This window comes from Leopardus geoffroyi, chromosome D4 (genome assembly GCF_018350155.1).
Source record: "Leopardus geoffroyi isolate Oge1 chromosome D4, O.geoffroyi_Oge1_pat1.0, whole genome shotgun sequence".
Lineage (NCBI taxonomy): Eukaryota > Metazoa > Chordata > Mammalia > Carnivora > Felidae > Leopardus > Leopardus geoffroyi.
Genome location: NC_059342.1, coordinates 22771349 through 22797634, shown reverse-complemented (window position 1 = coordinate 22797634; position 26286 = coordinate 22771349). Strand labels below are relative to the sequence as shown.

The 26286-nt window shown below is 39.1% G+C and overlaps 2 long non-coding RNA genes across 3 annotated transcripts in view; one reads left to right on the top strand and one right to left on the bottom strand.

The window, feature by feature from the left end:
- Positions 1–26286, top strand: part of LOC123593200 — a 68637-nt gene that overhangs the window by 11668 nt on the left and 30683 nt on the right. The gene's annotated exons all lie outside the window — the stretch shown is intronic.
- On the bottom strand, positions 18068–22848 carry LOC123593199. Its single transcript, XR_006710180.1, has 2 exons — positions 22530–22848; positions 18068–18217 (listed from the first exon to the last, which is right to left on the bottom strand). It is a non-coding gene; the product is annotated as an uncharacterized LOC123593199 (long non-coding RNA).

Genomic DNA, 26286 nt, shown 5'->3' with positions numbered 1-26286 from the left:
CGCTTAACTGACTGAGCCACCCAGGCACCCCACATCTTCTTATGTTTTTATTTTATCACCCTTTTATTTACTATTATACTTTCTACTTAAAAAAAAAAATTTTTTTTTTTTTTTTGAGAGAGTGCAAGCTGGGGAGAGGGAGAGAGAATCTTAAGCAGGCTCCACACTGGGTGTGGAGTCCAGTGTAGGGCTCCGTCTCACAACTGTGAGATTACAATCTGAGTTGAAATCAAGAGTTGGATGTTTAACCAACTGAGCCACTTAAAACCCTACTGTTCTACTTTCAACAGAGATTTATTGAGCATTAGCATAAAAGGAGATATATAAAAAAATAAGATTATTTTTACTTTAAGGGAATAATATTTACAGAAAGCCTTCTATTTAGGGAATTTTTTTGTAATTTTATCTTCTTTAATCTTTACATTAGTCTGTGAGATGAATACTACTACTTGCCTTTTATAGATAGGGTAACTGAGGATCAAAGAGGATCAGAGGTTATAAAATTATTCAGATGCATGATCCCACAGTTTGATCATTTGGACTCTAATTTGAACATTTTCTTTCTTTGTTCTTCCAATGCAGTCTGCCTTGCATTATGTATTTTTTTTTTTTTTTTTTTTTTTTTTGGTCTTCTCCAGTAGGCTCTAGATTCCTTAAGGGTAGGGACTGCAGCTTACTTATTTTTCCATCAACTACACATAGTCTCTTGATGATTAGTATTTTTTGGGGTGACTTGATAGATGAGTGAACCACAGCTGAATGAATAATTTGTGTCCTCTGAATCCAAGCCAGAATTCATAGCTCCAGATTCAAATGAGCTAGAAATGCCAAAATGCTGTTTCTGAGGCTCAGAGAATTCTACACCTATGTAGCCATTTACTTCTTCCGAAGCGTCACCCCATCATGGGAGCATGTGTGGAGCCCTCAGGACTCAGAATCAGTAAAGGTTTACCATTAAGCAAATGATGTTTCAACTTCAGGGCCACTCACTTGCAAGGTCATTTGTATGAAATTTGTAAAAGTAAAATATTTTAAACATATTGTTTAAAATCATGGTCTTTTTCCATTCCAACACTCCTTCCACTGTTCTTTCCTTTGCATAGGGTGGTATTGGAATGGCCATATGTGTTGAGAATCTAACGAAGAAGAAACCGAATTGAGGATATGTGCAGTCTGGAGTTAGTGAGATGTGTTTATGTGGTTCATAGTCACTTTTAGAAGGACATAGTGAATGTTTATTTAGAATGAGGGTTAGGCTAGGTGTCCTGCTGTGGGAATGGCTTCCAGGAACGTCCCTACAGCCCACTGTGTCAGTTGAGCCAGTGTTTTGCCATGAAGGTGTGAGGAAGGAGTGGTCTTGCCCTGTGAACATAACATCTCAGAGCCCAGCACTGTAAGGGTGTGAGTAGTGGGGAGAAAAAAATTGAAACATACAGAGTCAGAAACTAATAAGGACAATTTGTTCAGTCCTCAGCTCTTAGTAGAAAATTTGCTTCTCATCGAAGCCTAGTAAATGAAAGTTCTTTCCTCTCAGGAATATAGCCTGATAATGTAACATATACAGTTATAAAAACACCATAATTTTTTTCCCCATTGTGATGGGAATTGAAGAAAATACAAAATTGGTATAGGGCCTTGCAAAGGACCCATGGGAGTGAGGGGCCCTGAAAGCTGAAGCTTCATCTGCTTCATGGTAAATCTGCTTCTGAAAATGCTTTTCAGAATTATTGTGTGAAGAGATGGTCAAGGATGCAAACAAAAAATTTTAGGGAGAAATATTAGTCCGGTGCATCAGAAAGTTACAGATGTCAGTTTTTTTTACATATTTTATGAATTTTGTGATATTTTCCACTTTAAAAAAAATGATTATGTGTTGTGACTTTTTTTTCATTCTAAAGAAATACTAAGTATTCTTTGTGCTAAAGAGCCCCTCCCTCTCTCTGACAAAAATGTAAAAGCTCCAGGCCTGCAGAATCTGGATTTGCCCCTGCTGAGAGCAGTTATCAAATGACTTTAGTTTGGTCATTTCCCCAAACACTTGTGAAATTCAGCTCACTGTATTTCACATCCTTCTGGAGAAGTATTCACTTTCCATTTTCTTCAGGGACAGGGAACGCTGCATGTTTGTGATGTATGTGTTTACAAATTCTAAAGTGGCAGGATTCCTCTTGCTTTCTAACTGTGCAGTAATTTCTTTGGATTCTGTGTAATAATCTCAGCTTCAGGATCTTGGAGAGCACCATTTTTTGCCATTGAGTACACAAGACAAGACTTTCTGGCTTAGCATAAAATATCGAAATTGTGTATTGTAGTGGAGTACTAGTAGCTACAATTTATGCACAAATAGGCCAAGGCCCAGGGAAAAAATTGCTTTACCCAAGTTCATGAGATAATGAATATCAGAGCTGCAATTACAATTTTCCAACTCCCCAACTGTACATGCAATTTGCAGGTTTACAGTCCTGTACAAAAAACCAACAGAGAACACAGATGGGCTTCTAACCCCTGCTAATGAGAGCATCACTCTTCATTGCTGGGATAATTAAGCAAATATTTAGTGGTCAGAAACCCACCCAGACTTTAAATAAAATCAGTCAAACCCCAATCCCTTGGGAGATGTTGGTTTTGGAGTTTTTTGTTTTTTTTTTTTAAACTCTGAAGTGTAACTGTGTGTGTGTGTGTGTGTGTGTGTGTGTGTGTGTGTGTGTGTTGTGTCTAGTTCCTATTTTTATGATTTAAACCAGAGGAGAGTTAGTCCAAGTACACTGTGCCCGCTGAAAAGCCAAATTCCCCAGAAAGACTATGCTTCTGACACTCAAAAGGCACCAGGTCAGGAGAGCATTTTCTCTGTTGATTGCTCCTTTTTTTCTTCAGAACTTTCCTTCTTCCTCACAGAATTAGACCCTTTAAGTAAATTGCAAACAGTTCCCCCTGTGTGAAGCAGTGTCTAGCCTAACACAGTACCTGACACAATCGTTGACATTTCTTGTGTAAATAACAGCAGCTGGATTCAGCACTTTCAAGAATGAAAGTTGAAAAAATAATGAACTGCTTTTTTCCCCAAAGATAAAAGCACACTATATGTTCCAGAAATTATAAGGGTATAAAGTAAAAAGAGGAGTAAATTAATATGCAACTATTGTTTATTTTTGTTATAACACATCCATTTGACCTTTTTACTCCAGATTTTCCTTACTCAACTATGCCTTTTTAGAATTTATCACCTTTGAATAAACTATAGAATGTATTTATTTATTGTGAATATAGTTTATTATCTGTCTCTGCCTGCTAGAATGTGAGATCTAAGGGGACAAGAATTTTTATCTGGGTGTATCCCAAACACCTAAGGTAGCACCTGGCGTATAATAGGAACTCAAGAAGTAGTTGACTGTGTACTATGTTTCAGCACTTGGAGAGCAAAAAATGAATATAATATTGTACTTTCCTCTGAGAAGCTTTATTACTTTTTCTATGGATTGAAATTCCAGAATATTGGCATTAAGTATTTATACCATCTTTTCGTATCTTTCCTGTTAGAACCTTGATTTGTTTGAGATGGCAATATGTGTTGTGAAAACAATCCATTGTCTAGCCTTTCCTGCAGCTTTTTTCTCAATTCTGGCCTGCCAGCAAGACCTAAGTTAAGTTCTGTTAGGGATATCGAGGAAAGTTTTGTTTTCTTGATACAGACATATCATTTTCCTCTTTGTCACTTGTTTCTTCTGTGTGTCTGAAATATAGACGTGATGCTGGGAGGTATGGCTGCCATATAGAGACCATGAGGATGAAAGCAAAATGCTAAAGATGGCAGCATGAAAAGATAATAATAGAGCAGGATGGCCTACTCCTCAACTTGTCACTAGAGGAAAATAAAGCCCTATTTGCTTAACCTTTTTTATGTGGATCTACGTAACATTGAACCCCAAAACAATCCTACAAAATACACCCATATCAAATTGTGACTTGACTATTTTTAGTATTTTCCATAATCCCAGTCTTTCAGAGAATTAATAAGTCCATTGGGTAAATTCTACATTTTGGTGTCTTCCTATCCTGGAGCCAGGGAGTTTCAGAAATAGAGGGGGAAGAAAGAAGACTGGAGTGGAGAGGATTGCTCTATGGCCTGCTGCAAGGAAAACACTTAACAGATAGATCTAGATTCATTAAAAAGCTAGATGACAAGCTGTCTGCTCTTTAGCAAGCAACCACTTTTTAGCAGAGGCTATTTGTTTTCCTCTCCCTCGTGGCACTAGATTATTGTAGATTTATTGCTATCTGTGTGCAGGGAGTTGGTAGAGATACTGAAAATTCAGATAATAGAGCTGAATCATTTGGAGATCTTTTGTGCTAATATAAGTGGTTGTTGCAACTCAACAAAAGTATATGATATAAATGTATGCTTGAGTGTGCAAGGGAGTGTGAGAGCATCCTCCTTGCATCTGGAAACTAGCCTGTAATAGTTCTCTCTTTAACTCAACCAGAATAATTATTCCCACCAGTGACTGTTACTCTGATATTTGCACAATAGTAAGTGTTATTTATTTATTTTTGGTAGATTAGCAGGAAGCACCACACACACACACACACACACACACACACACACACACACACACAAATATCCCCCTTATATCTGGGAAATGCACATGCCTCTTTTATGGATTTTCAGATTTGGTATTGCGTTTTTTTGTTTGTTTGTTTTGGATATAAAGGTAATCCTATAAAGAGAAACTTACAGTTCCCTTCTGCAAAGAACATTTAGTAACATGAGCTGTAGATGTGCTGTTTTTTTTTTTTTTTTTGTAAGATGCTATCTTATTATAGAAAATCTCTTTTTAAACCTTTTTAAAATTTAAGATGGCAATTTCCTATGCTTCATTCATCAAAAAGAAACCATTCAGTTATTTCTCTGTTTTTCTACCTCTGCAGGAGTGCTCTGCCACTGTGCTCTTTTGAGGAAATTTGTCTTATGAGGAGAAAAATGAAAGGAAAGAGATAAGAAACAATAAGGGTGCTTCAGTTCTGGTCAGTTTTGTCTAGCCTAGAAAGTGCCAAGTTCTCCTAGAAAAAGAACTCTAATTGCAGTTTAAATGACTTCTTATTCTTGGATTCTTCTTCGCCTTTTTTTTATTATTTAAGAAATTGATTGCCAATTTCAAATATATTTTTTATCTCATTATATTTTTTAATGAAAATTTGAAGATAAACAAAATTGATTTATTCCACAATAAAACTCAAAAATTCTGTCACTAACCAGAAACATGTCCAGGGAACAAGTATTACCTTAATTGTCTCCTGGGAGTCATTTCAGTATTTAAAAATAAAGATAGAGCTTACTTCCACTCTCTCCACCCCAATATTTATACATCCATTTCTCTTTATCAGTAGAGTCCTGGAACCCAGAATAAAGATGGCATACACAGCTAGGTCAGGTCATATGAGTAAGTCGTGGCCAGAATTGTTGTGTACAACTTCTGGGAAATGGAAGTGATATGTCTTTCTCCTGTTCTCTTTCATTCATGGCATGTGAATGTGATGGCTTGACCACTTGAAGGAATTTTTTCTTCAGTGTGTATTTTCTTGGGAGTCACACAGCCAGAGGGGAATTCTTTTATCATACCCAAATAAATGGGGTTTGTGGTTAGAAATTCTCAAGGCATAATTTTTTTTTTCTATTTCATCTAAAGCCAAAGCCAAAGCTCAGTGAGGCATATATTCCCAGAATCTCCCTCTGCAAAGTGCATGGAGTGTTTTTTTCCTCTGTCCTCTGAGAGTGTGTGTATTTGGTAAGGGGGTGGAGGTGTGGGGAACTTTATACCCAAGCTTCTCAGTCTGACCTGTTCTCATGCTAGAACTGGGGTGCAGCCCAGGGAAGAATGAGTTATAAGCCTTTTGAAGATTTTTAGATAATCCTAAAACAAGTTCTTTCTTTACTGCTTGCTTACTGTTCTGGATTCACAGTTTTCATCTCTGGCCTCCAATCCATCCTTGTATTTTCCTGCTAGCGAAGCCATGCATTCAAATGACATTTTAAATATTTTATTCAGCGTTTTAGCTCTGCCTGGAGGGATGAATCTGCCATGTTGCTGGAAACAGAATTCCAAATTCTGTTTGTTTCATCTTCAAAAAATAATGCTTACTTAATTACTTTATATTCATCTGCATTACTTCTGTTATTTTCCCTCATTTCTTATGGTAGACACTGAGCTGTGGGTTTCCCTTCATTTCCTTCTTTCCTTTTCTTCTTCCATTCCTTTTTTTCTTTTAATTTTTCATTTTGTTTTCTTTCCTCCTCTCTCATTCTTTCCTCCTCCTTTTCTTTCCTCTCCCTTTCCTTCTCTTTTTTTTCTTTCTCAGTCCTTCTTCCTTTTTGAAGGAATCCCTGGCTCTAGAGCCCAATGTAGCAATGGATTTTAAGGAAGAAGTAAAAGAATCACTATTTACTTCCACATTTATCAAGTGCCTACTGTGTATTAGGCACTGTGCTTGGAACTGATGCTTTATGGATGAATAAGGACCTGCTTTCAAATACCCAGTTGTGTGGGGGTGATGGTACTGTGTGGAGAGCTGTTAGGGAGAAGTACACAGTGCGAAGTGAACACAGAGTATGCGGAAGGTTTCCTGAAGGAGGCCATCATTAAGGATAATCTGTACATGGGAGTTCCTCTTTGAGAGACCTCATATGAGCTACTACTGTAGGAGAGGAGTGCATAAAGGAGTCTAGTCCCTGGAACTGGAGTTCTGTCTGGGAAACAAACACTATGTTATTATTGCTTATGTTACCTGTGCATGAGACTTTTTTTTTAGTCTTGAAAATCATAATACATCTTTCCTGTGGCAGTGTAGTTAAGCAATCACATCTAGGAAGAATAGGAGGAATCTTCTGCTTTTGCATGGGTGGATAAAATGCTCAGGAATCTCCAAATTCAAGAAACAGAGTCCCAGTGAGTGAGGGGATATCTTTTTTATCTCAAAGGATAAAATAACTGCCCATGGTTTCTTTACAGTCACAGCTTGGTGACCTCAAATAATGCTTTGCAAAAGAGTAGGCACAGACCATTACAAAATGTATTTTGTTGTACTCCGATACTGAACATACCTTAATTGAGATGGGTGAAATAATGACCTAGAGATAGGATCGTTTCTACAGGTTCATTTTCCAGTTACCATAATGTAAAGTGAAATTCTCACTTTGTTAAAATGCACTCTTATTAGGATCATGCTTTGCACTAGTATCCCAAGACATGTAAATTTTTGTACAAAAGTAGAAAGTGAGAAAGCAGACCATGCAAAGAACAGGCTGATGGACATTTTTTGGTTTGTGTCCTGCCTCTTTCCTTGGGTATACCGATCGGCTAGCCCAGGGCCCTGCAGATAACATACTGCGTGTGCTCTTGGTTGTAGATCACAGCTGAACAAACTGCTCGGGAGTATGAAAGGTCAGCACAGTGTAAACAGAAATCAGCAGTGACCTATGGAGTCGTCTCAAGACATAATAAATACCGTCTTCATGGTCCTTCCCACCTTCTGCTGATTCAGGTATTCTCTAGCACCATGTGGCTTGTCTCTGGAGCAATATTTCAAATCCAGCAGACCATTGTATTTGGAGCAGATTTTCTACCTATGCTCTTAATTTTGGCAAAATAACTTTTAGCTCCTTCTGAAAATGTAATCATACAGGGAGCTTCACTGAGAAAGAATAAAATACTTTTGAAAACACTTCATTAGCTTTTGCTATCATTAGTTTTGCTAGTCTGGAAGAACTTCTCCTAGGTTTAGGGGATAAAAATGAATTTTTTTTCAATCCAGAATAGAATTTTGTGGCAGAATCATTAACTTTTCTTCTTCTTGAAATCCCCCAGTGACCACTTACTGTTCTGTACCCCTTTATTGAGGGGCATCCAGGCCAGTATTACCTCTTGCCAGAGTAGGGTTGGGCTCACATTCATCCTTTTCCCTTCCCTGGGACAGCCGCAAATCAGTCAGGAGAGGCTGTACTAGTCCTTGCCCGTGTTCGGTAAAAAGATTCTCTCAGATTGTGCTTTGCCTTCAGCTAGCTCATACTCACCTGTGGAGGTTTTTAAAGACAGAGTTGCTCACCTGGACCTGAGGTACCTGGATCTAGTGCGAGTAGATCATTCACTATGTTTCCTGTGTACTCCAGGGCAAAGTTTAGGGAGGCTGTGTGAATGTATGTGAGAATGCTTCCAATTCCCATCATATGCAAGATTCATGTAGATTTGTCTAATGGGATAGCCTTGCAGAAGACCTAAAGCCACTCATAGAATAATACAATCTGACGCTGTGCTGGTAGACATAAGTATAGAGGGTGATAGGAGGGAAAACTTCCCTCTGCTCCAAGCCAAACCAAACAGAAAGCCCAATCCATAACCTACAATAACTTAACCCAGATGGTCGTATTTTCTTTAGACTGCAAACCATTCCCAGTGAATTCATTAGTTGCAGTGTTTCTTCTTTTCTATTCTTGTAGTTAACATTTTGGCTTGCCAAATTCTAGCCATCCAAGAACAGGAGAGATCAGATGCTTCAGATTAAACAGTTCAAAGTCAGTGACATTTGGTTAAAATAAATAAATGGAATAAAATGGACTGCAGACTCACAGGTCCAAAAGCTAAAACTCGTTGACTGAGACTTAGTGCTATTAGATGGTTGGTTTTACTCAGAAGTCAAGAGCTCATGAAAAATAAAGCCAATAACCACAGCACCAAAGAGAAAGTGGGGATATTATGTTGAAGGAATGGTCCATTCTCACCTGCTGTGTGGCATCATTTTAAGTCCTGGCAACATTTCCAAGTGAAATAAAACAACAAAAACAGTTAGAAACTAAAACAGGGGGTGAGAATATGTTGGTCATTTATGTCTTCAACTTGGGGGGTTGTGATTACTCAGGGTAGAAAATTGGATGAAAAGGAACAAAGTTAAAAGTTAAAGAGGACTAAAGAATTAAGAATAAAGTCTGGTTTAGAGAATTATGTGCATATATTTGTATTCTAGCAATTTTTCATCCTGTATTAGATGCATTTAAAAATGAAAAACAAGGGCTCGTGACTGGATAAAAATAACTTCAAAACCTATTATCAGTCATTTTTACCCTACACCCTTTTGATTTTCAAACTCCTCACCTTGCTTGGCAAATTAAGATCTTCTTAGCCTACTCTGAATACTATTTCTTCTTTGACCTTCATGTCCACCCTGTATATTTAAAGCTGCCGATGCTCATCTCCCTTTATGTCCTCACAGCACTCCTTAAATCTAGCACCTGCCTAAATTTTTTCCCAATTTAGAAGATTCAACTTACTCTTCAATACAAAAGGAAACATACCTCTCCCTGGACATCTAGCCACCATCCTGCACATGTCCACATGGTCTTTGTTGGGATATGTACTTTACAAGGGTAAGACCACAGTGTTTGGTAAGCTTGTATGGTCCTTCTTCTATGCCACAACCCATATGGGCACTCAGTAAATGTCGAATTGAAGTGAATTGTGTTCCAGTGCATTTATTGGCAAATGTGCTTCGGTAGGTCAAAATGCATCTCTTTTAGCAGTGCTCAGTGGTTTTCTTTTTGAATGTGTTCCTGACTAGGCCAGAGTTGTTGGATGTCTCTGAAAATTGTTCACAGCTTGCTAAACAAGGAAGCAGCATGATTGTATTATTGCATTGCAGACATGTCTCAGGTTTACACATCAAGGAAATTCCATTTTACTTTACAAATGGTTGTTCTTTCTCTTTTGTTCTCATTTCTTCCTCCTCCATTCCCTTGTTCCTCCCTCCGTCCCTCCCTTCCTTCCCTTCTTCCTCCCTTCATCGTCTCTTCCTTATCCCTCCCCTTTCTTTCTTTTACTTTCTTTTTAACAAAGCCCTCTTATGAAACTCAGACATTATTTATTACAGGATCAACAACAGTGAAGGGCTGTCTTTTTCAGCCTGGCAAAGCTGGACAAATGCATTTCCAGAAGCCTGGCCTCCTACTTCCATTGAGGAAGGTGTCAACAAGTATGAGCTGAGTCAAGGCTGGCCCAGCTTGGGGCTCTGCTTGGGGATGGCATTGGCTCCAACAGTGGGAACACTGAGTTCCTAGCTTCAGGCTTTCAGTTCTCTCTATAGCTTAATGGCTCACAGCCCTTTTATGAGACAGCTGGATAACAATGTGCTTTTATGATAGCCTGATTCTTTTTTCCCCTTTTAAATCTCAAACTGTACTGTACAAGACATTCTGTCTCCTATCGTTCCTTCAACAAGGCCTGAATAGCCAAGGCAAGTGCTCCTGAAGCACTTGTTTATTTCCTTGGATTTTTTCCCCTCACAATAAAAGAATAAGGGGAAAAGTAAGGTCCTGGATGTGAAAGGTGGCTGGTAAAGGCCTCTGTGTGAGGTTCTTGGTGAGATAATCTCATTCTAAAGATCTGGGTGACTGGAATTTCCTTTCCTCCCCTCCCCCGCAGACATCCCCCTCCCCAACAACCTTCTAATACAAATCCTTAAGCATTAAGTCAGGCGGAAAATGAGTCTACTCTACATTTATCTTCCTGAATGGCAGTCAACTCCCGCTTAATCTTTCAACATATATTTGTTCAATGGATCAACAGATTGTGTAAGCAGCATGACGGTTGGGTTTAGAAATGTGTCTGCTCATGTTTGGTTTGTGCTGAACCATTGACCATTCTGTTTGTGAATCCATCATAAATTATATCTCTGAGTTACCTAGCACTAGGGATGGGGACAGAGGACAGTGCTCATACAGGCGGAAAGACTTTTAGTCACTGCCATTTTCCAGTATTGAGAATGCTGACTTGTTTTATTTTGGAATGCTTTTTAATATTTTCAAACTAGAAAACCTCAAATTTAATTCCATCCTCTTTTCCCAGAGATGTCTTTTACATATTCTTTTACATATTCTTATGTATTCTTTCCCTATTGAAACAAAGTAGGTTTGAAAGCACAGAGTAATTAATAAAATAGTGTAATATATTAATAAGAAGGTTAAGAATTAAAAACCTGTGACTCTCTGGACATACTGGTTCAAACCACGGCTCCTTAAAAACCAGAGGAGTTTGTATGATAAAAGATTGAGGGATCAATCAGTCAATTCATCACACAAGTGATTTGACCTTTTTTTTTTAATGAATTGTCAATTTCATTAAATTTTCAAATTGTTATCCAACCAATCAACCAGATTACTTTGTTCCTTCTGCATTAAAGGCAATGGAAAAGATATAAAAAGGCAGGCAAATTTCCTGACTTCAGTAATTTAAATCAAGTTGGAAGAGTAATGTGTATGTTTTTTTTTAAAGGTATTATGAGGATTCCTAAATAAAAATGAGGGGATGATGGGGTGCCTGGGTGGCTCAGTCACTTGAGCATCTGACTTCAGCTCAGGTCATGATCTCACAGTTTGTGAGTTTGAGCGCCACATCGGGCTCTGTGCTGACAGCTCAGAGCCTGGAGCCTCCTTCGGGTTCTGTGTCTCCCTCTCTCTCTGTTCCTCCCCTGCTCACACTCTTGTCTCTCTCTCAAAATAAATAAAGATTAAAAAAAATTTTTTTTTAAATGAGGGGATGAGAAAATTTGTGTTGTAATAGTGTAGCTTGTGTACAAGAAGGAGTAATTTGCAGGGAAGTTTTATTTATTTGAAAACTGTTCAGCAGTATTTATAGAACACAGAATTTTGGGAGCACCAAACGTATAATGCACAGTAAGGTAGATTTACTTGATGCTAAGATTGAAATAGGAAGAGTGGAAGTAGATGTGTGGATGAGGAAAGGAAGTTGATGTTAGCCATCGTGCACTTGTCAAGCCCAACTCGTGTCCAAGCTAGGCCTGAGGTGGGGAGCTGCAAGAAGAGCTGCAGGTTCTCGTGAGTAGATTTTTGCATGTCAAAGTGCACGCTTGTTAGATAAGAGGACATTTCCTTAAATTTTAAGTGTCACATTCTTGCATTTCAAAATGGAGGCATAATCATACTATGAAATAATCAAGGTGGAATTCTACTTATAACAGTAAATAATATATTATTTCTTAAAACCTATTGATGTTACATTGTAAGTATTTAGTCATCTCCGTGCTTCTGTTGCCATACTGACTCCCTCTACCAATTCTGTGAGCTTGGGAAAGCGTTGTTACCCTCATTAGTATGGGAAGGAACCTGCAAGTTCTGGTAGACAAGCACCCAAGGTCATGGAGCTAGTTAAAAGGAGATTTGGCATCAGTGCCTCTTGATTCCTACCTCTGGGCTTTATCCTCTTGTATTCAGCATCCTTTAAAAATAATTTTTTTAATGTTTATTTTTTGAGAGAGAGAGAGCGTGCGCGAGAGTCAGCGAGCATGAGTGTGGGGGGTGGGCGGAGAGAAAGGGAGACAAAGAATCTGAAGCAAGCTCCAGGCTCTGAGCTGTCAGCACAGAGCCCGATGGGGGGCTCAGACCACGAACTGTGATCATGACCTGAGTCGAAGTTGGATGCTTAACCAACTGAGCCACCCAGGTGCTCCGTAGCATCCTTTGATTAAGTTTCACAATGAAGGGTAAGAAGTTTGATTTGAAAACTCATCTGTTGATTCTGTTTTTCTGCTGGGAAATACTAACCAGTGTTTTTCTTCAGCTCAAGATTTGTTTTAATTTTTTTTAACGTTTTATGTTTAATTTATTTTTGAAAGACAGAGACAGAGCTATCAATACAGAGCCTGACGTGGGGCTTGAACTCATGAATTGTGAGGTCATGAGCTGAGCTGAAGTCAGATGCTTAACTGACTGAGCCACCCAGGTGCCCCAGCTCAGGATATGTTTTAATATTTATAGACGAATTAATCTGTAGATGCCAAGACAATTTTTTTTGCAAATGGAGATAACCTGTTATGGTGATTCAGTACTGACTGATGTCTCCACACATGTTGAATGTGTAGCAACAGTAATAGAATACATCATATCCAATAAACAAAATACCAACAGAAAGTCCTTTAGGAGCCACTGAATTATGAGACATTCAGGCTTTGGAGTGTTTTCCCAGATTTGATGGCATTGAAAGGCACAGAGAAGCTGCGGTATTAGACTCAAAATTGGTAGTGATGGTTTTCCTTGATTTCAGAAGGAAAAACTCACTGAAACCAGTCCAAGAAAGGAGCAAGGAATTCTTATGAGGTTTCATGGGGTCTATCAGGAAATAGAGCTAGTAGAGGGGCCTTACAAGTCCTGTTGCTGGGAAGACATGGAAACCATGACCTTTCCTTGACTAATGTAGATTTAGGCAAACTTTGGGTTAAGTAACTACCCTGGGGTCCAATCACCTGAGAGACTCAGGGTGTTGCACATCACTGTGTCTATTCAGAAGAGGGTATGGACAGAACTAGCAATGGTCTGTGTCTTTCATTAAGAGTATTCTATTTATTCTGTTTACCTTACCCTACAGCTAATGGACTCAGTAGACTCTAAATGTTTCCCCCAATTTGATTAGGGTTGATCTGATTATTTATAATTGTTGAGAAGCATAACAGCATTTTGTTTGCACTGCAGTTTATTATGCAATATTTGATTTCCTCTAAAAACAGAGGGAAATTGTAATATTCAAAATGACTGTATCAGTCAATAGCAGGGACAGAAATTTGAATTCTGTATATTCTGGCCATATGGACTATGGTTATCCCAGTGTTTCCTAATAGAAGAAAAGAAAAAAAAATCATTAATTATTTAGGTATATCTGGTAAACATAGACTCTTTACTAATAAGGGCCAGAGGAAATATATGAGCTCAGTTTTATCCTTCTTCACAGAGATGTTTCTGAAACAGTGCTGCTTTGATTTGGCCTTCTGTGTCTTCTCACATTTCAGGGCAGGAGTTTCCATCATGTAGCATGAAAACTCTGGAATCCTTGAAATCTTTCCAGGTTGATGTTACGGGCGACTGAACTCTGTCTCCCCCAGATCCATGTATTGAATCAGTAACTCTCAATGTAACTGTATTTGGAGACAGGGACTTTAAGGAGGTAATTAAGGTTAAAGGAGGTTGTAAGGGTAGGGCCCTAACCTGATAGGACTGATGTCCTTATAAGAAGAGGAGAGTCACCAGGGAACTCTCTGTCTCCATATGCACACAGAGGAAAGGCCATATGACAATAAGGCAGGAAGGCAGCCAGCTACAAGCCAGCAGGAGAGGTCTTAGTAGAAACCAGCCCTGCCAGCACCTTGCTCTTGGAATTCCAGCCTCCAGAACTGTGAGAAAATAAGTTTCTGTTGTTAGGCCACCCAGTCAGTTATTCTGTTATGGCAGTCTGAGGAGTCTAATACAGATATTTTTATAGATGAGGAAGCTGAACTGCAGACAGATGAGGTAACAAGGTATGAAGTGGCAAAAACAGAATTTGAAACAGCCCCTTCTGAATCCATGATGATGGCCTTTCTCCTACCTCTTCTGCCTGTTTAATTGCCCCTAAAACTTTAAGTGTTGAAAGCTCTTAGTGGTGTGAAATTTATAGGGGGGAGTCAAAAAGTTTGGAAGTAATGAAATGCTGGCTGAAACTAGAGGCAGAACCTGACCGTCTCCTGGTTGTGATGAGGCAGCTAAGGGAACACCCTGAAGACTGTGCTCCAGGCAGACTCATGGCGCTGAGTCATCCTAAGGTCCTTCCGAGGGAAGTGGAGAAAGGGGGCCATTGTAATTGTCAACTGGAAATGGAATTGGGAAAAGTGGGAGCAAGACTGCAAACTGCATGCTCTCTCATCTTTGTATTCAGGCTGGACATAACCAGACCACTTGGAGCCGTCCAAGAAAGTAGATCTCACATAGAGGGGGTTAATATCTGAGTAGAATCGGCTTCAACATTCACTGTTAAGGAGATTTTGAAATGCTGCCAGTTAATTTAACAAGTCTGCCTTTAAAAAAAAAAATCACATGGGTTTACTTAGCCTTCATTTGTATTTGCTAAGCAAAGCTTATCAGCACATTTCCTCTTAATTTTTTATCTTCTTTGTACAATGTTCAGTGTTGAATTTCATCAGTATTTTCTTTTTATCCTTGAATGATGGAAACCTCTGATATTTTTCCCTTTCCTCTTTAGAGAGAAGAGGAACATTTAGAATTTGCCCCGGAGATACAGTGTCTTCCAAATATTAGCTCAGGGAATAGAAAGGCTCTGAGTTGCCATGTGCTGTTGTTTGCTGGAATAAATAATCATATAAAGGCCTTGCTCTTTTCGCTCCTTTCTCTTTCAGCAGAGTTCAAACCAGGGTTATTTGCAGGTATTCTCTTGAATCCAGTTGGAAGACTGTGAATATCTTGGCTTTTCAATCTTGCTTTTGCTTTTTCTTTTCCATCACCACATTCCTTTTTATTTCTTTCTAGGTTCTTGACCTTATTTCTTTATTTCCTTCAAATAATAGGAACTCTTTAGTGTGTGAGTGTACGTGTGTGTGTGTGTGTGTGTGTGTGTGTGTGTGTGTATTATCAACCAAGAAGAAGAGGCTGTAAAGCAACCAGAGCATTTATTTTGGGTCCTAGGGATTGCAATCCAGAAATTAAAAATTGAAAGTGTGCCCCAAATTACAAGCAGGAAGTGTAGATTTATAAAAGCAAAACCCACAAGATTACATAACTTATTTTGAAGGAATTATGATTAGTGCTGACAAAGTTAAACTGTTTGTCTAATACAAGATTGGCTATTTAGCTAACAGGTATTACATTATCTCTATTTCAGTCCAGAGTAGAGTCATATCCTCCAGAAGGTGGTCTAGGTGCAATGGACGAAAGTCAAAAGTCTGTAGTGTCCCCAAAATTGAAACAGGAGATATGCATAGGCCTTTCTTCCTCAATATCCTTCAGACCCTGTTTTGAATGACTCTCTTAGCAATTATTACTTCACTTTAGAATGTTCTTTCATAGTGTTTGTGTGTGTGTATGTAGATGTATGTATCTGTGTCTGTGTGTTGGGGGGAGGGGTGGGTATGTGGTGTTTTTTTCTTTTCTTTTTTCTTTTTTTAATTTAAATACAAGTTAACATATAGTATAATAATGATTTCAGGAATAGAATTTAGTGATTCATCACTTAAATATAACACACAGTGCTCATTCCAAAAATTGTCCTCCTTGATGCCCCTTGCCCATTTAACCCATCCCCCCTCCCAGCTCCCCACCAGCAACCCTCAGTTTGTTCTCTGTATTTGAGAGTCTCTTATGGTTTGTCTCCCTCTCTGTTTTTATATTATTTTTGCTTCCCTTCCCTTATGTTCATCTGTTTTGTATCTTAAATTCCACATATGAGTGAAATCACAAGATATTTAATGTCTTTCTCTGACTTATTTCACTTAGCGTGATACACTACAGTTACATCCACATTGTTGCAAGTGGCAATATTTTATTCTTTTTGATTGCTGAGTAATATTCCAGTGTGTGTGTGTGTGTGTGTGTGTGTGTGTGTATAACATCTTCTTTATCCATTCATTAGTCGATGGACATTTGGGCTCTTTCCATACTTTGGCTGTTGTTGATAGCACTGCTATAAACATTGGGGTGCATGTGCCCCTTTGAAACAGCACTACTCTATCCTTTGGATAAACACCTAGTAGTGCAATTGCTGGGTTGTAGGGTAGTTCTATTTTTAATATTTTGAGCAACCTCCACTGTTTTCCAGATTGGCTGCACTAGTTTGCATTTCCACCAGCAGTGCAAAAGGGTTCCTCTTTCTCCGCATCCTCACCAAAATCTGTTGTTGCCTGAATTGTTCATGTTAGCCATTGTGACAGGTGTGAGGTGGTATCTCATTGTGGTTTTGATTTGTATTTCCCTGATAATGAGTGATGTTGAGCAGTTTTTCATGTGTCTTGTTAGCCATATGGATGTATTTTTTGGAAAGTGTCTATTCATGTCTTTTGCCCGTGGATTATTTGTTTGTTGGGTGTTGAATTTGATAATTTCTTTATAGATTTTGGATACTAACCCTTTATCTGATAGGTTATTTGCAGATATCTTCTCCCATTCCGTTGGTTGCCTTTTAGTTTTGTTGATTGTTTCCTTCACTGTGCAGAAGCTTTTTCTCTTGATGAGGTCCCAATAGTTCATTTTTGCTTTTGTTTCTCTTGCCTCCACAGACACATAAGAAGTTGCTGTGGCCGAGGTCAAAGAGGTTATTGCCTGTTTTCTCCTTCAGGATTTTGATGGCTTCCTTTCTTACATTTAGGTCTTTCATCGTAAATGTAAGTTTATTTTTGTGTCTGGTGTAAGAAAGTGGTCCAGGTTCATTCTTCTGCATGTCGCTGTCCAGTTTTCCCAACACCATTTGCTGAAGAGACTTTTTTCCATTGGATATTCTTTCATGCGTTGTCGAAGATTAGTTGGCTATACATTTGTGGGTCCATTTCTGGGTTTTCTATTCTGTTGCATTGATCTGTGTGTCTGTTTTTGTGCCAGTACCATACTGTCTTGGTGATTACAGCTTTGTAATACAGCTTGAAGTCAGGGATTGTGATGCCTCCTGCTTTGGTTTTCTTTTTCAGGATTGCTTTGGCTATTTGGGGTCTTTTCTGGTTCCATTCAAATTTTAGGATTGTTTGTTCTACCTCTGTGAAGAATGCTGGTGTTGTTTTGATAGGGATTGCTATGTTTTTTTTTTCCTTTAAAAGCAACACTGATGGTACTATTGTTAAATTCCCAAGGCTCTGCCATCCGTAATTATAATTGTTAAGTATTGTTACACTAGAAGTCAAATAAATGAATGAACTATGAGATACATATTGAATACAAATAAGGATCTTAAATATCAATTCCCCACATCTATTGCTGTTTAGAAAGTGAAATGTATAAAATGCACTGAGATGCCTCCAGGAATATGGGTTTTGACACTCTGGGCTGTTTTCTCCAGTGTTCACTCATGCACCTGCTTTTAAAAACAGGTATTTGTTTTTCTGTTTTGAAAGAGTAAACACCTTATAAGCTGAAAGTCATCAAAATTCTGCCTTTCCCTATTCATCATACATTACATTTGCCAAGCACAGATTAAGGCAGATTATTAACCTACTCAATTACAAGAGAACTCCTATGGAAGTGTCTATTACAACCACATTAATATCTCATTAGTTCATCATGTTAATGTTATTACAGTGGTTACCAAAGGGATTGGTACTGAATGGTACCTAATTTTGAAGGGTTGTTGCCCCAAGCATCATTTAAGAGGGAGGCTCAAGAGTAGAGGTGGAAATCTGCTTCCTGTCTTCTTCCCTAAAAGAAGAAAAGAAAAGAAAAAAGAACAAATGAATAATCCTGGCCAAACATGCTGCAGAGGCTGAATGAGACTCAGGATATAAATCTATTTTGACAGGTGTAGTCATTATTCTTATCATCTAGGATAGCATTATTCTTTTGTTTTAATGGCAAAGATAGCAGGAAGACAAAATTTGCCTTCATGTGAATGCACCAAAATGTAACAATTAGCTAGCAAAATTAAATTATTACTAATGATGATAATAGCATGTCTGTATCTTTACAATGAACGCGTAGCTCTACTTATTTACATCTTCCCCCAGAGGAGTTCAAGTAGATTTACAGAAGTTAAACCACTCCCACTTCTCCATTCATTTGCATACATAAAAAGAAATAAAGCATAAAAGCTGATTGTGTCATTTTATAAGGAAAATTATGTTTCTGCAGTTTCATGCCTTTGATTTAGTTGGTCCTTCTCCACATTTGGAAGGTTTGTGCAGCCATAAGGTCAGTGGCACCGAGGCTGGAGTCTAGACTACATGACCTGGGGTGAGTATTAATTGCTGTATGCCCAGGGTCTTTGGCCCTGGTGGGGGAGCAGATGACGGTGGGGGGTGTCCCAGTCAGCAAATCAGTGCTGGCCTTTAACATAGATATAAAGAAGTCTGTTGCTGATGCTGTCTTATTTTCTATACTTTCCCCACCTGTGTTTCTACTGTTTGCTTAGACCCCAGAGCTCTCATAGTCTTTTCAATGAAATTTTGGGGTGGTTTGTCACAGTAGTTAACCTTTTGTTTTGCTTCTCTTTTCTTAGTAAAAAAAAAAAGCAAATTATTGGGAGGTTTGCAGAATCAGGAGAAATTATGAGATAGACCTCAAGAAGAGGAGGAGAGTGAATTGTGTCAGAAAATGTTGAATAAGGCTTATCTGATAGTGTTAGGCTCCACTTCAGATTTGCACACACAGTGAATGGTGAGCCATTAGTGTTGCCTCCTGCCATGTTCCACTGCTTGGATGCAGGAACCAGGTCAGACTGGGATGTTTCTGAGTGTATAAGACAGAAGGGGAGAGATACAAGAACATAACAGACACATGCAAGGGAAACATGATAATATTGGATTGCGGAATCCAGGGTGAGGAGGCAAACAAGAGTATGTAGCAGACAGTGAAATGTAGGAGCACTCAGTGGGAGGTCCCAATATGGTTAAAGAATTACAGGATCAGGATTGTTGGAGGGATGAGCAAGCACAATAGGAAATGGTGATCTAAATAAAATTCTTGAAATTGAGATTTTGGAGACAGGACGGTTGGTAACAACAAGGTCTAGGACATTAGTATGGGAGGCAGTGAAAGGTAGATTACTGCAACAAGAGCAAGTTAATGTGGTAATCTAATCTGATAACACACGTTTCCTTGTCACTGGAGAGTTTTAGAGATTTGGGGAAAACAGTTGTTTGGAAATAGAGATAAGGAGCAAGGGGGAGAACCTGGCCTATCTTTTAAGCCTTGTTAAATATTGGGTATGAGAACAAAAATAGCCACTGCTTCAGAGGGCTGCTCTTTTTTTTTTTTAAGTTTATTTTTATTTACTTTGAGAGAGACAGAGAGCAGGCAGGAGAGGGACAGAGAGCGAGGAGGCAGAATCCCAAGCAGGCTCAGCACCATCAATGCAGAGCCCAGTGTGGGCCTTGAACTCAGTGAGATCATGACCTGAGCCAAAATCAAGAGTCAGATGCTTAACAGAATGAGTCACCCAGGCGCCCTGAAAGGGCTGCTGTTTAAGCTCCAGCTGCAGCAAGAAGGTGAAGACAACTACCAGAGAGGAGGTCACCAGCATGGGAGACTTTGGGTTCCAGAGGGCATAGTGCAAGGTATTAAGGAGTCATGGAGGGGTGGGAGGTTGAGTCAGAATAGAGGAGGTATAGGCACACATGGGGATTGAGTCTGAGTGGTAAGAGATGAATCTGAAGAGTAGAGAGAGTGAGAAAAAATATTGTAGGCCCCTATTTTGGAGTTTGTAGCCATAGTATAATCTAGCATAAATCAATCAGTGCAGTCCTTTACAGAAAGGGACATATTCTTCTGTTTCCCTTTTTCCCTTTCTCCTTTGTGCTGCTTGGAATATGGATAAAAAGGTTGATGCTCTTAATTAGTTTGGACTGTGAGGTACCTGCTAAAGTTTGCTGAGCTGTAAAAGAAAAGAAACCCAAGTCCTTGGTGACTATGAAGTGGCCACACCTACCATGGTCTAGCTACCTGTGGATTTCTTTTTTGAGACAAATACGCTTCTATCAAATGTAACACAGGAGAGAAAATGATGACAATCCTTCCTTAATTAAAATTGTGGTCAAAGGGGAAGAAAAAGCTAAAATGGGCAACAAGATTGTAAAGAGAGCTAAGCACCCTCTTGCTATAAACGCATGTTTTTCTTTAAATTCTATTTCAAGAAGTTTAAGAAAAACTGGTAAATGAGACTGTTGAGTAATCCTGGCAACCATGAGGTATGCTGGAAGATCAGATATGGGAGAATGCCATTTTGCCATTCCACTTTTCAAAAAGAGGAAGAGAGATTCTGCAAACTATTGAATTATGAGCTTTATTTTATTTCCTGGAGTTCCAAGAAGAGGAAGTGTTTGGGTCATCATTACAGTAACCTCATTTCCTTCTTTGACAGATATATTGGACTATGGTGCCAGGGGAAATGTGGCAGAGTGTACTTTTGAACTAAAGCAAGGCATTTGAAGGGGGATTTCAGAATGTCTTCATAGATCAATTAGAGGAATATTGGTTGCGTAGAAGATCGAAAGAGTGTATGAAGGGTAGTTCCTATGGGACAACCTGTGGTTTGTTTCTATTTTTTGCTCCCTGCCTTGGTGCCAGCTTCATCATAAAGGTTGGCTCCCCCTTGTGGTTAAAATGTGGCTTCATTAATACTTGCCAGGAGCAGGCAGAGGGTTGCTTCAGAATCATTCCTCTGAGGAGTCAGGAAGCTTCTTTCCTGGATTGTGACAACAAACCTTTTCCCATGTTGTATTGATTCCAGTTGGATGAGGAGTCCATCCCTGAACCAATTACTCTGCCCAGGGAAAAGGATACTCTGCCTGGCTTAGGGCTGCCTGGCTAGGGGTGGAGTTGGTTTCCTCCAAACACATTGGCTTCAAAGGTGTGATTATGTACCAATCTCTATCTCTGTCTCTGTCTCTGTCTCTATCTAGAGAGAGCTGAGTAGTCAACAAAATTGAGGCAGTGGATTATTTTGTGGGAAAACACAACATTCACTATTCTGGAAAGATTTTGAGAGTAAGATTTTTGAATTCTATAAAGTAAACATTAAAAATTTGATGAGACAGGCATTCTGATAGATCAGGATTACCTTAGCCTCATAATACACTCCAGTTAATCAAATGAGTGAGCCCAAGGAGCAGAATTGTTTATCATTATCCATCTCATGGCAGAGACATGTTAGCCAAAAACTATGATATTTGGTTTAATTAAGGTTAATACTTCTACCTTATTATAATTGACCAATATGTTTATGTTCTTTATAATATTAGAAGAGGGTTATATTCCCTGTATGGATAAGAATGACAGCCATTTTTTTTTTAAATTGCAGGATGGCATGGATCTAAAATTTGCAACAAATTGCTCAGGTGTAAATTAAAAAAACAAGTGACTGTATTTTCTTGCTGTTTAAAATAGTGGTTTTTTAAAAAAATTATTTTTAGAGAGAAGAGAGAGAGAGAGAGCATGAGCAGGGGAGGGGCAGAGAGGGAGGGAGAGAGAGGATACCAAGCAGGCTCTGTGCCACCAGCACAAAGCCCGATGCTGGACTCGAACCCATGAACCATGAGATCATGACCTGAGCTGAAATCAAGAGTTGGACACTTAACTGAGCCACCCAGCCACCCCCATAGAGACATATTTTATTAAAAATACTTAGAATTGTTCAGTATGTTCTGTTATTTTTAACCAGTTTCTTTGTTACATGAGGCAAAATATACTAATGATCACTGGTAAAAAGTCCATCTTGAAACTAGCTTATTCCTTATGCTTTATGTTTAACTGAGAAATCAGTGTATGCAATGTATTGAAAAAGAGACCACAGAATTTAGGTAGATATTGTGTGAAATAACAGATCTGTAGTTTAGGGATGTTGAGAGAAGTGCCTTTTGTAGATAAATCATCCTTTACGGTATGTTCTGCAAGATATAAACCTAAGGTCTTCAAAAAAAAATAATTTTGTAAGATGAGATCCTTGTTACTCAAACTGTGTTCTATGGACCAACAAGATCATTATCATGGGGAGTTTGTTACACCTACACAATCTTACCTCCATCCTAGACCTGCTGAATCTGAATCTGCCTTTTAACAAGATCCCCAGGGGATTCATGTGTTCATTAAAGTTTAATCATGGATTACTGAATCTCAGGGAGGTTTCCATAGTCCACACAATATTGGGGGGCAGAGGCTTATCAGCCAAAGAATTTCTGTTTCTTGCAGGTTCTCTCATAGAACCTCTTCAGATGTATCACAGAATTTTCATTTACAGTGATGACTACATATAATGTTTCCTACTAAAATCTATATTACTTTATTATTATTTTAAATGAGCTATCTCCAGAAGAAAGGCTTTGAGTCTGGATCTGCCACCTCCCAACCATCTGACCTTAAGCAAATTACTTCAACAGTCAAAGCCTAGTTTTCTCGTCTCTAGGAACTGTAGATTCTAGAATAAATCTTTAGAATATCATCTCTAGATGATATTGATCTTACATGGTTGTGAGGATGAATTGAGGTAACATGGGTAAAACGTTGTAGCCCTGGGCCTGGTACATATAAGGAGCACAGTGAATATTAGTTCCCTTCATCCTTGCTGGAACATGCAGGGTATTGAAACTTTAGAGTTATCTACTGTAAATGATGTAAAGACTACTGAAAGTCTTCCTTTATGGGAGCAAAACTGTAATGTGGTTCCTCTAAAACATTAGATTTTAAACAGCTCTACTTGCCGAGTAAGTGATTTGCAAAATGATATTTAAATAATTGAATAGAATTGAATTGTTTAGTGTGGTCCATCTGGATGCCAAATTGCACTCGCCAAAATGATAATTTGGATTTTAACATAATTGATACTTTACTCTTCTTCCTGAGTCTGATTTATCCACAAGCTTTGCTGTTTCTCTGCTACTTAGCTTTTACTCATTGACTGCTGCTGGGTTCTGCTAAAAAGTCTTCACCTTGCTAAGTTTCCTGGACTTCCCTGCAAACCTTGTTTAATGAGGAGTCAGAGTGGTCTGTTCCCTGGTGTGGCTGGATGCGTTCTGATGAGTTGTTAAGTGATTGGCTGAGAAGCTGCTCCTGAAAGATAGCCTGGGCTGAGATCTGTAAACTCCTTGGACCATCAGTAGTTCTTTACAGTTAAAATCTTACTCTGTTGTGAACTCTCTGACCACATCATCCCAGGATAAGTGAATTGTGAAATGATAGCTAGACTGCATGGCAGTAGTCAAGGCACAGAGGGACCTAAGAGCAATGCACAGGCAAATCCATGTGACAGATGATGTGGCAGCCACTAATGGACCCTCTCTTCATATGGTTTACAGGTCTGCACAATCCCTTCCTACCCAGAGAACTTCATGATGTAGGTTCTCAGTATGTTATTTTATTAATTTTTTTGATTAAAAAAGTAAAGTATAAAAGAGAACATAACAAATACCCATTATTCCTATCACCCAGAATTAACTGTTAATATCCTATGTAATCATCATTTCCAGCTCATTTCCTTTCCCAACACCACCAAAGGCAACCACCATCCGTAGTTTAATATGTGTCATTATATCTCTCTCCATATCTGTAACCAATATGGAATATTGTTTTGTGAGTGCTTTCTGAAATGTACATAAATGGTATCAAATTATATTCTGAGCATTTCTCCTCTCCCTTCAGCATTATGCTTTTGAGATCCAGCCATGCTAATAGGCCCAGTTTTTCCTGTTTCATTTAGCAGTAGTAGAGTTTTCAGTCTTAGAAATAGACTACACTTTACTCATCTCTTTTAAGGATTTGTAGGTTGTGACTAATATCTAGCAGCCATCAGTAGACCTGTGAATGTACTGGCATTTCTGTTCCTACCCTAATGGTTTGCTTGTTTAACTAATGGCTGCTGTCTTCATTAGAGATTAGCACATTAATTGAAACAGTACTTATTCCTCTTGGTAAAGTGATGAATTATATTTTTTATTCTTTTATCCTCAATGCTGAAAAGCAATGTGTGCACCCTTTGGGGAGCTCAGAAACCCTATGTAAAGGACAGCACATTAAACAGCCCATTTGGTAACAACAGGAGAGTCCACTTATGTGTCCTTTTCTATTTTGTTGGCTCTTGTTAGACGCAGACCAGTGAATAGATCATGTCCATGTTTAGGCAGGTCCAAGCTTACTCCAGCCTACACAGCTTGTCTCTCTCTTTGGTGACTAAAGAAGGAGGTTTCTGTGGCTTCTGCCTGTCAAAAAAAATTTGTTTACCCTTATTAGCAAAGTCAACAGAGTAATGACACTAGGTCTTTGAGGTCATCTTCATGCCATACTGAATGGAGCAGTTATTTTTAGTGGAAACATCATCCTCTATATAAACAGTTATTTCCTAGTTGCCTTGAGTCTCTTTATCATCTGACACCCTTTATTAAGAACGTATTCCAAAGTGTCAAATAAAAATGTAGCTATGTAAAGTTTTCCACTGCAGTTAATGACCGTATATGTTGGATTAGGTTCTAACATCAGGGAGAAGGAGCCTGTAAGCAGGGATGGGAGTGTGTGTGTGTGTGTGTGTGTGTGTGTGTGTGTGTGTGCATGCGTGTGTGCACGTGTGCCCTCTCTGATCCATTCAGATCAGGTTTTCCTCTCCATTGCTCTAGTGTAATCCTTCTGGTTAAGTCACTTGTCAACTGTGTATTGCCAGTGATGAAGTTTTTGGGGTGATAGTGGGGTTTGTGGGGTCCAGAGCTGATCGCCAAGAAAGAATTCTTGAAGACATCTTTGGTGTAACAAGGTGGTTTTATTGAAGCATGCGGACAGGACCCCTGGGCAGGAAGAGCTGCCATGGGACCATGAGGAGAGACTGGTTATATACTATGGAACTGGGGAGAGGTAAAGTCCAGGGGAAGATTCCAGTGAGATTTTCATGTGCTAAAGAAGACTCACAGGACACTGGAGGCCTAGCTAGTGTCAAGCTAAGGTTGTTTTCCCTCTAGTAAAGCAGTAGCTTAAGACCTTAGGGAGCTCCTTGGAGAAACGTTTTACATGGCCAGCCTCAGGTATTTGTCAATGGGCTGCAGATTATAAGGAAATTTAGTTCTATCTGCCATTTCCTTCTGCCTTTGTTTCCCACATCACTATGGAGGGGTGATGCTGGATTATGATCTCTATCAGTTAACCCTTTGTTTTTCCCCTTTCCTTTGTTCTTGGGCAGCCAGGAGTGCCCAGGAGTATCACATACATCCCACCTGGGGGTGGGGGGTGTTTGTGGCCTGTCAACTTGCCTTATGCTCCCTCATCAACCAGGTCCAGTAGTTAATTCTCAATCTTCATCTCACTGTCCTCTTAGAGTATTTGACACCATTGTTCACTTCCTCCTTGAAGCACTTTCTTCATCTGGTTTCCAGGGACACCACTTTCTTTTCTCTTGATTATCCCCTGTTTTTCAGTCTCTCTTGTGAGTTACCCTTCATCTTCCAGACTTCTACATGCCAGTGTGTCCAAGGGTTCAGCCTGTCCATTTCTTTCCTCTTCTGTCTGTACCATTAGATGTGATTACATCTAGTCCATACCTGTAAGTACCATTTATAAGGTAATGATTCTCAAATTTATATCTGCAGTCCAGATTTTCTCTTTGACTTTCCATCTCATGTCTGTCTGCCTCTGTGGGCAACTTCTCTTGGACAGTGGATTGCAACTCTTCCTTAAAGAGTGTAAAACTGAAATCTTGAGTTCCATACGCCAATCTTTTGTGACTCTAGTATTCCCATTTCAGTAAGTGGTCCTTCTGCTTTTGCTGAGGCCACAAACTGAGGGGTCATTCCTGGCTCTTT